The following is a 12604-nucleotide window of genomic DNA, read 5'->3' as shown; positions in this document are numbered from 1 at the left end:
TAATCCATGTCTTCATAGGAATTTTTTTCAAGGATTAGGTCTCTTTCATGCCTAAGCACATCAAATCCTCAGGAAACTACAGAAATTGCTGAGATGAAGAATAATGGCAGAAAAATGTGTATTTTTACTATTTAGAATGTCTAACATGTTCTACCTTTGTGTTGTTGTTCAAAAAAAAAAGAGGGAAAGGAAAGGTTAATTACACTGTCTACTTTTTCTTCTCATTCCAATTCCTATGGTGTGCCTTCAGGGTAAGTGTAGAAATCTGGGAACATCAGATTTGTTTTTTCTTTATCCTGTTTTGTTGTCTAATCTCAAACACTTTCACTGTTTTATTTCAACTGCAAATTAAAAAAGATCCTGGTATATTCAAATTATATATATATAAAAATCGGTACTAAGTATGGCTGTTTGTTTTATAGTGAATTACAGTTCTCAGCTTTTATTTGATTTTAATTCCAAGTCATTAGTGCAGACACTCTGGCACCCAAACAGCATAGCTAGCCAGAGGGTAATATTAAGAGGTATCTGTATTGCTGCCAATAAGTTACTTAAAGCTGGTTCTGTATAAAATGTCAATTATATTTACTAATGCTGATTAATTATAATAAAGTTTTGTATTCTTTCATAACAATTTGAAACTGTATATATAAAAGATATAAGATATAAAAGATATATAATATAATGTTATATATCATTAAATATTATAATATAATTTGTCATTAAGTTTACCAGTGATAATGCACAGATTTTCTTTGAATCAGATAACCCATCTGTACAAAACATTTAGTAGTAAATATAAAGACCACATAATGAACAGCATATTATTTAAAAAATGACAGTGTCGCTTTCCCACTACAGTTCAATCCTGCAGTAATCTTAACATAAAATTATGAAAATAGTAAATCAAGCATGTGAGATGGTAGCACTCATTTCACCATCTGACTTGTGTATTTGTGGTGCACTTTTTGTCCTTCACTGGAAGTGATGCAAAGATGTTTTAATTTTTTTTTCTTACTTATCCTTCTAAAATGTGGCATTGAATATTCAGAATTATTAATGTTATGTGAAACCAACAAATTGAAGTGTTTGTCTTTTTGATTTTGCTCTAAAGGTCAACAAGTCTCTCCAGCTGCTCTACCTGGATAATAATAAATAGTTAAATTAAGTCAGTAATCTGGGTTTACTTTGCATTCCTGCTTTGATGAAACCCCAGACCTGAGACCTGTAATGTGCATTTCCCAGGAAACATTAGAACAAGACTGATTAGGACAAGTGCTGCCCAAAGTCTTCAAAATTACCCGTGAGTCTCCTTGGCCTAGTGGGCTGTGAAAAACCACAGAGGGAAGGAAAGAGCAGCCTACCACTACCTGAGAGGATGTGACAAAGATGCTGCAAGAATAGCTACAAAGCGGGGAAGATTATTCTCTGTCATGTCAGATGATACAGCAAGGGGCAAACTGGGGGCTCAGTGTTTCAAATTGTACATTAGGAAAAGAATTCCTCAACAAGGTGATGCAGATCAGGAATGTGTTGTCTGGTGGAGCAGTGCACTCTCAATTTCTGGAGTTTTTAGGGCTCAGGCAGGCAAAGCTGTGGCCATCCTCACTGGTGGTGGTGCTAGTCCTACTTCAAGCGGGACCTTCCAGCACCTGCCCTGCTGGAGTCCTTTCAGACAACCAGTTCTGTGCACTCATCCTGTTCAGTTCATAACCACAGGCACTGCATTCTTTGCACCAGGAATAGGAAATGAGTACTGGATAAAAGGAAGCACAGGGACTTGGGTATTCACTTGGAGCAAGATAATCAGTATGAACAAGGTCTCAAGTCAAAAGCAGCTAATCTCATATTCAAAGATCTCAGCCTTAAAACTATAAGCAAATATAGTAAAAGTTAATAGCATCCTGGCATATAACTATTTCTTATTAATTACTCATACCTTCTAACCTCCAAAATATATAAAAAACTTGCCTATCTCAGCATTTAAGCTCTAAGTTTGGGGAATGATTTGATTTTTTTTTTTAGTTTATATTGAAGAAGGAATGTATATGCCTCTTGTGAGCACTGAAATCCAGATTTTGGTGGTTTAAGTATTCAGATCATATGTAAAATGAAACTTGCTTTGTGGTTCTTTTCTTACCTTTATTTTCATTTTCCTTCAGTTGTATTTGCTACAGTCTCTGCTGCTGGCAGTGCTTATGTTTATTGCCTGCAATTAGGAGGCAAGTTTCATAAAAGCCTACATTGCCTCATTCAGAAGACGACAAATCTGTCAAAAACAAAAAGAAAAAAAACCCCAAAGCCCTGGTTACTCTGCAAAGATGAGCACTGACTGCATGGCACAATTAGATTTGCTCTGCTGTACCTTGGAAATGGGAAAGATGAGGCTGCTTTTTAATTGAAGTGCACAGCATAGCATGCTAATTCGCCGCTGCTCTGCCAGCAAGGAGCTTGAAGTATTTAAAATAAATGATGCCCCAAACAGAATTTGATTATATCTGTGTTCATGTGACATTCTACTATCAGCCTACAATAATATCCTGGTTAAGTATAATTCATTGAGTCCTGCAGGCAGTATTAGTTCTCGCTCTTCTCCTCTGTATCAACAAATTAATGTGAAGTACAACAGGGTGGTGCTACACTGGGCTACAGCAGGAGTGTGGACATTGCCACCCAAAATCCAGTATAAACCAGTGTGAGTGAGGCTCCTATTGGTGTTTGTGGTGGAGTTTCAGGATTTGGATGTCCCGTTGTTCTCTTGCATTGGCCACTTCCATCCATTTTGGCTGGTTCATCAGATTATGATCCTAGCTGATCTCAGTGTCTTTGTGTCTGCCACTGCCCTCTCTTGCTTTGGGGCATGTCTTGACCAAATGACCTCTTTCAGTCATGTTTCTCAGAGTCCAGACTGTTTCAAAATTCTGTAAAACTGGGTGACTGGGGAGAGGAGGGGAATTGCTTGCTGCCCAAGCAAATGGATATAAAGAGGAGCCTTGATATTTCAACTGAGAGAAAAGCTCAACAGAGGCAAGGAATTCAGTTCCTGAGAAACAAGGATTCCTTGGTTGAGGAATTGATGCTGTTACTCTGCATGTGCAGGGATGTGCTGCACTGGGCATTGTTTTGCTGGGAGGGAATTTGGGATGTGCAGGGAGAAGGGATGCTGCTGATTGCCTGCTTCAACTCCTGCAAATGTAGACCTAAGCACACTTTTTCACAGGTCAGGAGACATGCTGTGTGGACTTACGTTCATGGCCTCACACTGATAATGGTCCAGCATCATCCTTTATGATAATTTGATTTTGTTGTTCAGCCTCTTTGGATTGATTTTTAATCTTGTCTGTTGTCAGATGTCTCTTTCTTTTCTTTTTCTATTCCTTCATTCTTCAGAACTCTTCTCATAACCTAAACCCTTTACTGAGTTGCTTTCAAAGTTAAAATTGATTCATGAGCTTTTTCACTGGAAATCTGTGCAGGAAAAGCTTGCTTTATGGTCACTCCTGGGTAGGTGACATCGTTCACCTTCCTCCAGTACCTGAGAATTCATTTCTTTTCTGTTACCATTGCAGGATTCAGGTGTAATTAAATGCTGGGATTTAAATGGATTTCTTGCATGTGTCCTTTATGTCCTCATATATTCCATGTTTTAAAAGGAGACAATACTTAATAATGAGGTACGACAGTTAATTGGTGTTTTGTTTAAAGAATTCTGCTTTTTATACACTCAAGGAGAAAGGAATTGAAATGCAAAGTTTAATAAATTCATCATCAGAACTCTATTCTGTAATTTCATATTGTGGTTTGACAACATTTAATCCACTGTTATTGCTTTGAAGGATTTCTAATTGAATTACTCAAAAGACAAAATGGAAAAGAAAAAGGGATTATAAATTCAGCAGTAATGTTAACAGCACTACCAACTTGCTGAAAGTTTTTAATTGACATGCTATGGCTTTAATAAGGTTTTAAACAGAGTTTGTGTGTGGTGACATATTTATGTAAGGAAGGCATTCTCTAAAGAATATATTTCCTTAGGAAATGTAAAAGTGGTTCTGTTTCCTTGAAAATCATGAAGACATGAAAGCAATTTGGGTTTACACTTATTTTCAATCATACTATGATGGAAGTATTTCTACTGAAATTCACATTATGGGTGACAGATGTCACAGAGGTTAGTTTGGTCACAATATCAGTGACCTGGCACTGTTTGGCTGTTTTAATGACATTTCAGTAGCCTAACAGCAAAAAAAGTATATGGTGAGTGCTTCCCATAAAAGAACAACCCTTATTTTTTTTCTTTCTTTTTTCCCCCAACCAAATAGCAACTTGTACTTGTTCTTGAAATTGTGTTTTAATGCCCTGAGAATTTTTGGATATGTGATTGCACTATAAGGCAATGCAGTTTTTTGTAACTGTGATATCTGGTAAACAGAATTTACTGCAGGGAAAGTGATCACCAACAAATAACTGTGCAGGTAAAATAAAATATTTTAAGATTGTTTATCTTGGTACACAGTAATATTTTTTTCTTTCTGTGGTTTCAGTTTTATTCCAGTGTTTGATAAAGTTAATTAGTGATATTAACTAGTCTTTTCACTGCCTGCATGAGCATTTTCAGGATTAGATTTAGATTTCACCTCAGCTCCTAGAAAAGTTACACAGTTTGCTGGGAAGCTTGCTCTGTACAGGAGGCCAACTCTGAATACATGCCCACTGATGACCATTTTAAAACTGAGTGGCAAATTCTTCTCAGAGCATAGGTTTTAAATCCCCTAATTTCGTGTTTCAAAGGTTTATGGTTTCCTCAATTATTTAGTATTTTCTGCCTTACTATGATAGGAAAGGACAGAGCTTGCCTACCTGACCACAAGAAAAAGCTATTTGTAGCTGCAACCTTCGCATGTTCGAGTTCTGTGCTTCCCTTTAGAATATTTCACGTATGACGTAAACCTAATCAAACCTTTATGCCTTCTAGCAGGTGACCTCTGCATGAACTAAAGAGCTGAAATATTATTCAATCATGCTGCATACCACTTTTTACAGTGCTATGAGCAACATTAGTTTGGCTAGCTAGAAACAACCAATATAAAATATTTTGTTCTGTCAGGGGTAAAAAGGCATTTTTATCAGTCAACACTTTGCGTACAACAGTACTGTGAAATAAATCTTACCAGCCAGTGTCCCAAGAAGTTTACTAAAGGTAAATGTGCAGTTTTGTATTTTTCACTTGTAATGTTTAAGCCCAGTTGATATTGGAACAAGTAATTTGAACTGCCAATCTGTGAATCAGCCTTTCAGACCAACTATTAGTGATCTCTGTTCTGAAAACCAAAGAAAATCATCTGACTTAAATACCTTTAATATTGCATTAAAATCAATAACTGTAAAAACTCATTGCTAAAGTTTTAACAGACCTATTACAATGAAAACATGACAGTTTTCTCTATCATGTAAGGTAAAAATAAAGAAATATATAATGTCTTATAGTTAAAATAGAAATTTTTTTGACAGATGTTTCATCTGGTTGCTTAGAATAACATTTTAAAATTAAAAATAAGTGGGACAAAACCCAAACATTAATAAGAATAAGAAAAGACATTATGGCTCAACTGCCAACACAGAGAGAGGAATCAGTTTTCAAAATAAATTCAGTTGTTTTCCTCTTTGTGCTGGGGACAAAACAAAAAGCTTTTCTGTAATCCAAAAAAGGAGTAATTACGAAGCTGACTGAAGGCAGCAACCAACCTTTCAAGTCTCAGTTGTGCTTGATTTTGACATCACTCTAATTGTTGTTCTTCCTCTCAATACAAATACATGCTTTTTTCTTTTCTGTACTGGTCAACCAAAAATCTGCAGCTCATTTTTTACCTTGTCCACACACAGGTTTTCAGTCATGAGGAGCAGCACTCTCACAGAAGGGGTGTAGGAGTGCCATGCTGCTAATAAGATGCCCAGAGAGGATCTCCCACACAGCACTTTGATAAATGTACTCTTGAATTTGGATGCTGACCTGTGTAAAAATGGGCAGCTTTTAGATTAGATATGTGAAAACCCATTGGAGTGGGTTCTTTTTGTTTGGCTCTTTTTTGTGTGTTTTTTGACATTTGTTAAGCATCATTCGTTTCTGCAGCTCCAGTAGAGTACTACAATAAGGAACACTGTAACAAGTTACTCTTCTAATTTTTTTTAATAAAATGAGGCAATCAAAGGTTATTTTTCTTGTGCTTTTAGCATCTTTCAAAGGTTCTAATTAAAGAGCTAACATAGGGAGGAATAGTTGTTGTGATACTGAAGGAGAGTAAGGAAGAAAAGGGAGAAAGTGATCTGCTAAAATTGAAAAATTATTGAAATTCTGATTCTGTAGAAACCCTTTATGTCTTTTAAGGTTTGTTTTGTTATATGCTTTTAAATTTAAATTTTATTTTTTAGGTACACCAATTTGTTCTTTCAGTTTTTCAAAGTAGTCTGAGAAGAGCCTTCCTTTGAGAAGTAGGAGCCCCAGTCTCTTGTGGGCTTGTCTCAATGCCCACTGTCATCTCCCCCAGTAGAGACAGGGTCTCAGAGTTACGACTTCCCAGTTCAGGCATGACCAAAACCTGGACCTAATTCAGAGTGACTTGATTTAGCCCAGTGACACTTTGGTATCACTGGAAGAAAAGGAGAATCTCAATTAGGCTCCCCTGAGTGGAACTTGCAGTGACAGATCTGAAGGAGCAGCTGATCAAATTTTGACACCTTGCTTGCAGCTTTATTTTAAATTAATAAAGTCCAAACGTCTAGGAATGGAGCTCGGTGACAAGAGTTTTTTAGTTCTTATAACTTACCACGGGAAAAAGAAAGTTCAGTCAGGTCTCTCAGTTCTCACTTGGATTTTTACTTTGGCAAAAACATCTGTGAATTGGGAGTCATTACTCTCTGTAAGGGTTTTTTTTCCATTAACTTTAAAGTTAAAAATACAGTTTTTACATGGTCTTCAACTGGTAATGTTTTTGGCTAATTGATAAGTTTAAAGCCAAAAGAATGAATGTAGTCTGTAAAAATGAATGGGAATTTTCCAAGCTATACTTCTACATCTTAATAAGCAGTATTTTGTAAGCAAAAATGTGCTTGTTTCACTAGTAGGGCATGCTTAGTTATGAAAGTCATATGATAGCTTTTCAGTTTAAAAATATTACAGTTTTTGTTCAAATTATGAAGAGAACATTTTGCTATGTAAAAACAACATAAAGGTCTTCATTTACTTAGTAGAAGGTCTTCATTTACTTAGTAGACTTATTTCAAAAGACTTTTTAAAAGAAAGGAGCATTTTAAATTGTGTAAGAGAGTAGAAAATAAGTATGTCCTTGAATTAAATCAGTGAACAATAATCACAATGCACATTGTTGCTATGGTAGTTTAGTTAAATGGTAACTATGTGGAATTTGCTTAATTTTTCTCATCTGAATCTCTGATCTTTTAGAAATGCTTCCAAAAACCCCACCTCTAAAATCTCCTTTCACATTGAAAAGAGCTCTTGTTTCAAAGTGCGAGAAGTGGGATGAAACATTTTATTCTCCTAGAACAAAATATGAAATTATTCATGTTTGGATGTTTTGAATTTTTATCCTTAATGGGATTTTCTTGTACCATTTTATAGAAGATATTTAATTTTGAATTTTGGGGGGTTGGGTTTTATTATTTGGCTAAACTAGTACACTTTGGATCTTATGCCAGAAAGCAATACAGTATTGACTGGGAAAGAGTCTTGAATTCTATCATCATCTCTAAAAGTTATTGTGTGGCATTGGTTTCACATCACATCACATCATGGATTCTTGCTGGAGGGATATAAGCTCTCAAGCAGCAGCTACATTTTTGTGAAGCTGACCAGGCTAACCCAAAGCCTCTGATGTAATTTAGGCCAGTTTTTTTTAATTTTTCCTAATATATATAGATAGCTTCACATACAACTGTGAAAACTGCTATTCCTGCCTTAGGTTAAACTGCTTCATTTCTTTCTTTTTGACAGCTGCGGTCAATAGATGTTGACCAAAAGCTGTCAAATTTCCTGAGAAATGAGGAAGAATTTTTTACTCCAGATGAGAAGCAGAGAGTTGTTCATCTTCTATCCTGGGAAATCCTTCCCTTATTTTGACAGGCTTTAAACAAATTGTTAGTTCTAATTAAGTTTGAAATGGGACAGATGCACAACCTAAACTTCTCCTTTCTAGGATATAAGAAGGCAGTAAAATTAACCATGAGATTCTGCAATGGTGACTCTTGCTATAGTGATTGACTGTAATTCTGTATTTAGGTGCTGTGGAAATTTTGTGTAGGTTTAGAGACAGTTTTATGAAGAAAATGTTGGGCCTCTCATAGGAGGAAGGAGAAGAGATAACTGTGTAAAGGATAAATAGCAAAATACACTTACATGTGAAAAGTCAGGATTTTGTCTGAGGTTGCATTTTCATTCTTTCCACTACTGTGCAAGTCCTTGTCCTGTTCTTAATGAGACAGAACTGCCACCATTATGGAGGAACAGCCTAAAGATTGCAAGACATGGTCCATTTTCTGTAGTACTAATTAGATAAGGTGAACTAATGTGCTCTACTGAGTGTTAATCTTTCTTGTGAAGTTCTTGGGGAAAATTCCGAACAGGTTTTGATGGTTTTTTTATGACATCTTTCAGACTGCTGTTTGTATTTTCTCTCTATATATGCACACATGTATATGTAGGTGCACTCACACACCTGCTTCCCAAGCAGTGTTGCATAGTTAACAAACACATTTGTTAACCTGAAGTAGTTATAATTGTCTTTTGCATATTTGAAATGCTCTGAAAATCTATTTAAATCCAAGTATTAAAAATATTTCTGTTGTTATTGTGTAAAATATCTTATGGTTTAAGGTAGTCCAGAGAATCAAGTGCAGAGAATCTGTCTGCCAGACAGACCTTTACAAGTCCTTACACAAATGACTTTTGCAGAACTGGGCACCAAAGCAAGGTGAGTTGTAGGAGGTGCACCTGAGGCTGTCTGACTCTCCTCTCTGCATTCATTGAACAGGTATAATTGTAATTCTCTGCCTCAGAGAGGTGTTCTGAATACAGTGTAAAGATTGTGCAGTAACAGGATAGTGCAAAAATGAGGGCCCTGAAAGAACATTGAAAATAGGTCACAATGAGAATTTCCAAAAATCTGCAGCCAGATATTTCTGTGGTAATCTCATCATGGTTTTGTTTCTTTCCATGAAATGCAGGAAAAGGTGACCTACTCTGTGCACAGCATTTTCACGCTGCTTTTTAAACATGTAGGATGTATCTGCCTTGGGGGTGATAGGACAGGGGATTCATCTCATTACTGATGCCAAATTCAATCAGAAGACAACTTGCTGCTTTAATTTCTTAGGACTCATACCCATAGTTATAGTTGTAGTTAAGCTTATCATGTGATCATTTAGGAAAAAAAGGTGAATAGTTGTTTTCCTCTAGTATATCTACCCATTGGCAATGAGTAGTTAGGATTAAAAGCTTCATCTAGCCCAAGGCTATAATGAATATTCAGGAAAAATGATTCTGTACTGTTGCTTAGGGAAGTAAAAAGACAACCCCTGTAACATTCAAATCTCCTGTGCCTTTGGAATAAACAAGCATTATTTGATTAACAGGAAGACAGAAGACACGCTGATGTACAGCTTATACCAAAAGAGACTTTATGTGGTATTAAATTACCAACAGATTCTTTTAGGTACAGTGCATGAATCAATATTATGTTTTAGCCAATGATAACTTTACCAAGCTTTTATTTAGATGAGCATTGTTTAAAAAAAAATTAAATACAGAAGATAAACAAAGTGTGCTGGCAATGGATGTTACAGTCCATTGGAGCATTTGTTCTTTCTTCAGGATTGACACCCAGTGCAGAATTGTGCTACACATTCTGTTGCAATCACACTGTATTATTACTAATGAAAGAACCAACAAACCCAGCTATGTGTAATGGAAGAAGGTGATTTTTAGCAACATGGTAGACTCTGAACCAAAAACAGTACAATCCTCTACTAAATTAAGTAGAATAATGTAATATTTAGTTCATATTGTTTGTTTTGTGAATAAAAATGCCCAGCTGTTTTCACAGCTAGTAACATTTTACATATCAACCCTTTTATAAAATATTTCTTGACTATGCAGGCTTCATCAACCACTTTATCAATGATAAAAGCTGCAGGCATTTTCATAAACTTAGATGGGGGTGAAAAAAGATATTTATGTTGTATTAGCACTGACAGTATATTTTATAATGTGATTTACATACCTCAAGTTTCATTCTTTCACAAGTTACATGCTCATCCTTGAATGTTCTATGAATCCAAAGAAGAATTGGAAGAAGCAATTTGTGAATTGAGGTCAGTCTCTCAGAAATCCAAGTTGGTGGCAGGTCCTCAGTCAGTCAAATGGATTAGTCAAAATGAAGCCTGTACATAACTTCTTCAAAACTAGTTTTTGGTATCATGCTACTTACTTTGCTAAATTTGTGCCTGAATTTAAAACTTTACTGAATGGGACAAATTAATATTCTCAGAAATCTGAAGTTTTGAGCTGCATTTCTTTAGTCAATGATTGCATTTAGAAGTGAATTCTCTATTTCTAATCACTTTAGTGTTTCTCAAAATTGTGTTCTTGTGTGACCTCTGCAAATTGTTCTTAGTCTAAAGGTGAGCAAGCTTCTATGGAGAGGTTGTGCACCATCCAGGGAGCTTCCCACGGATTATACAAATGTAGTTTCTTAATTTCCTATGAAAATTTTCTGTCCACTGGCATTAATATCTTCTGATTTCAACCATCTGATTGCTTCGAATGCATTTTTCCAAGTCCTTAATGCAAATATAGTAGGGAATGACGACATTTATAAATTAACAAATAACTTCTCTTAATGATCTAAAGAAGACATGAGTTAAAATCGGGTGAGGATATTATTCCTCTTTGCAAAAACATTAGTTGTCTGTACAGCACAAGAGCTCTGGTGTTCTCAGGCAGTGACTTGATGACAGAAATCCCTGTCCAGCAGGGATGCCCAGGCTGTGAGCCCTGGGCACTGCCAGTGACACTGCTGGCAGGGGAGAGAGGAAGGGCTGAGGTGCCTCTCTGTGTTCACTGCTGCACCAGCAGGAACCTCAGCAGGAGGGGCTGGAAGGCAGAGAGGAGAGGAGGAGGAGGAGGAGGGTGGAAGCAGGGATCCTTGGGATGTTCCAGCACAGCTCCATTGCAGGAGTTGCACTCTCAAGGGAAGCAGCGAGAGACATCCCGTGCGTGCAGCTTTTGGGCGTGGCACAAGGGTAAATGACATTTTTTAAAGATAGACAGCATTATCTTTGTATGAGATTTATTTCTTTGTTATGAAAATTAATTGGATAAAACATAACAGGGAAAAAAACCCTTCAGAAATACCTGTTTCAATTCAGAGTTGATAAATTTATTGGGAATTCTAATTTTTTTTTTTGTATAAAATTCATCACCTTTCCAATTTCTATCAGTAACTGTCCCACTATGCAACAAAGCATGGTTTTAACTTTTATTTCATTTTTTCAATGTTTACTCACTAAACATTCCCTTTTTACCCCTGGAATATTAAGTGGAATGGGATGAAAGATTTTACCTCCTTCACTTGAATCTTTGAATTATTTTTCTATTAATTTACCTGTGATTTGATGGGGACCAAAAATGGGCAATTTTCCAAGGCTGATACAAGTGAGTCTTTTGAAAGGGCTTTTTCTAATCATGTGCTGTGCAATCAGATATTTAAACTGTTTACTAGCATGAGAAATGGAAGACCATTCCATTGCATTAATTGCATTAATCTTGGTGCTTGAGAAGTAGAACTGATTGAAAATAAAGATCTTTACTTACTTTCAGAGAAAAAAAAAGACAAACAATTATTGTTTATAATGAAAGAAAAACTATTTAAATTATCTTAGGTGGGATGAAAACTGGGCTTTACAAATACATCTCCCAAGAAGTTATTCAATGTGGATTAAAATAATTGTATATATTAAGGCATTAGTGTGTTGGAGTAAGAATTTTTATGGCAGCAATATGAGCACATCGAAGTCTGCATAATGAGTTATGTGGTGCCAACATCCTGACCATTATCACAAGGATTTCTAAGGAGAAGAATTAACATAAAGGATATACAATTCATGTCTTCTAGAGGGTCTCTCATTTCTGCATTGGGCCTCAAGGAAATTCAAAACAGAAATGAAAGTCAAAGCTGCAACTACTTTCATAGTGCCGGTGCAGCGTTTCATGCATATTTCATGGCAGCTGCATGGGCGGGAGATCACCGTTTTTATTGGGATGCCAGAGCTGAGTCTTAGGATTTCACTATTCATGTCAAGCACTGTGTACTTTCTAGGAACACAGCCTGTGGGGTTTTTGTTTGTATTTACCCATTGGTGTAGAAAGGAAAAACAACAAGGGGATATTTCCTGTGTGTTCACTAGACTGGCAGCCTGGTGTCTACTGGATTGTTTTAAATTAAATTTCATTTAGTCTCATCCCATTCTCAGTTAAAACGTAGCAATGCAGTTTTCTGAGTTTTTACAATATCCAAATGGGAGATGATTATTC

The 12604-nt window shown here is 36.2% G+C and overlaps 1 protein-coding gene across 2 annotated transcripts in view; it reads left to right on the top strand.

Annotated features, from left to right (window-relative positions):
* The window catches only part of DPYD (dihydropyrimidine dehydrogenase), a 341070-nt gene that overhangs the window by 237338 nt on the left and 91128 nt on the right, over window positions 1-12604 (top strand). The window lies entirely within an intron of this gene.

Source organism: Catharus ustulatus, chromosome 9 (genome assembly GCF_009819885.2).
Source record: "Catharus ustulatus isolate bCatUst1 chromosome 9, bCatUst1.pri.v2, whole genome shotgun sequence".
Lineage (NCBI taxonomy): Eukaryota > Metazoa > Chordata > Aves > Passeriformes > Turdidae > Catharus > Catharus ustulatus.
This window is presented reverse-complemented; position numbering and strand designations above follow the sequence as displayed.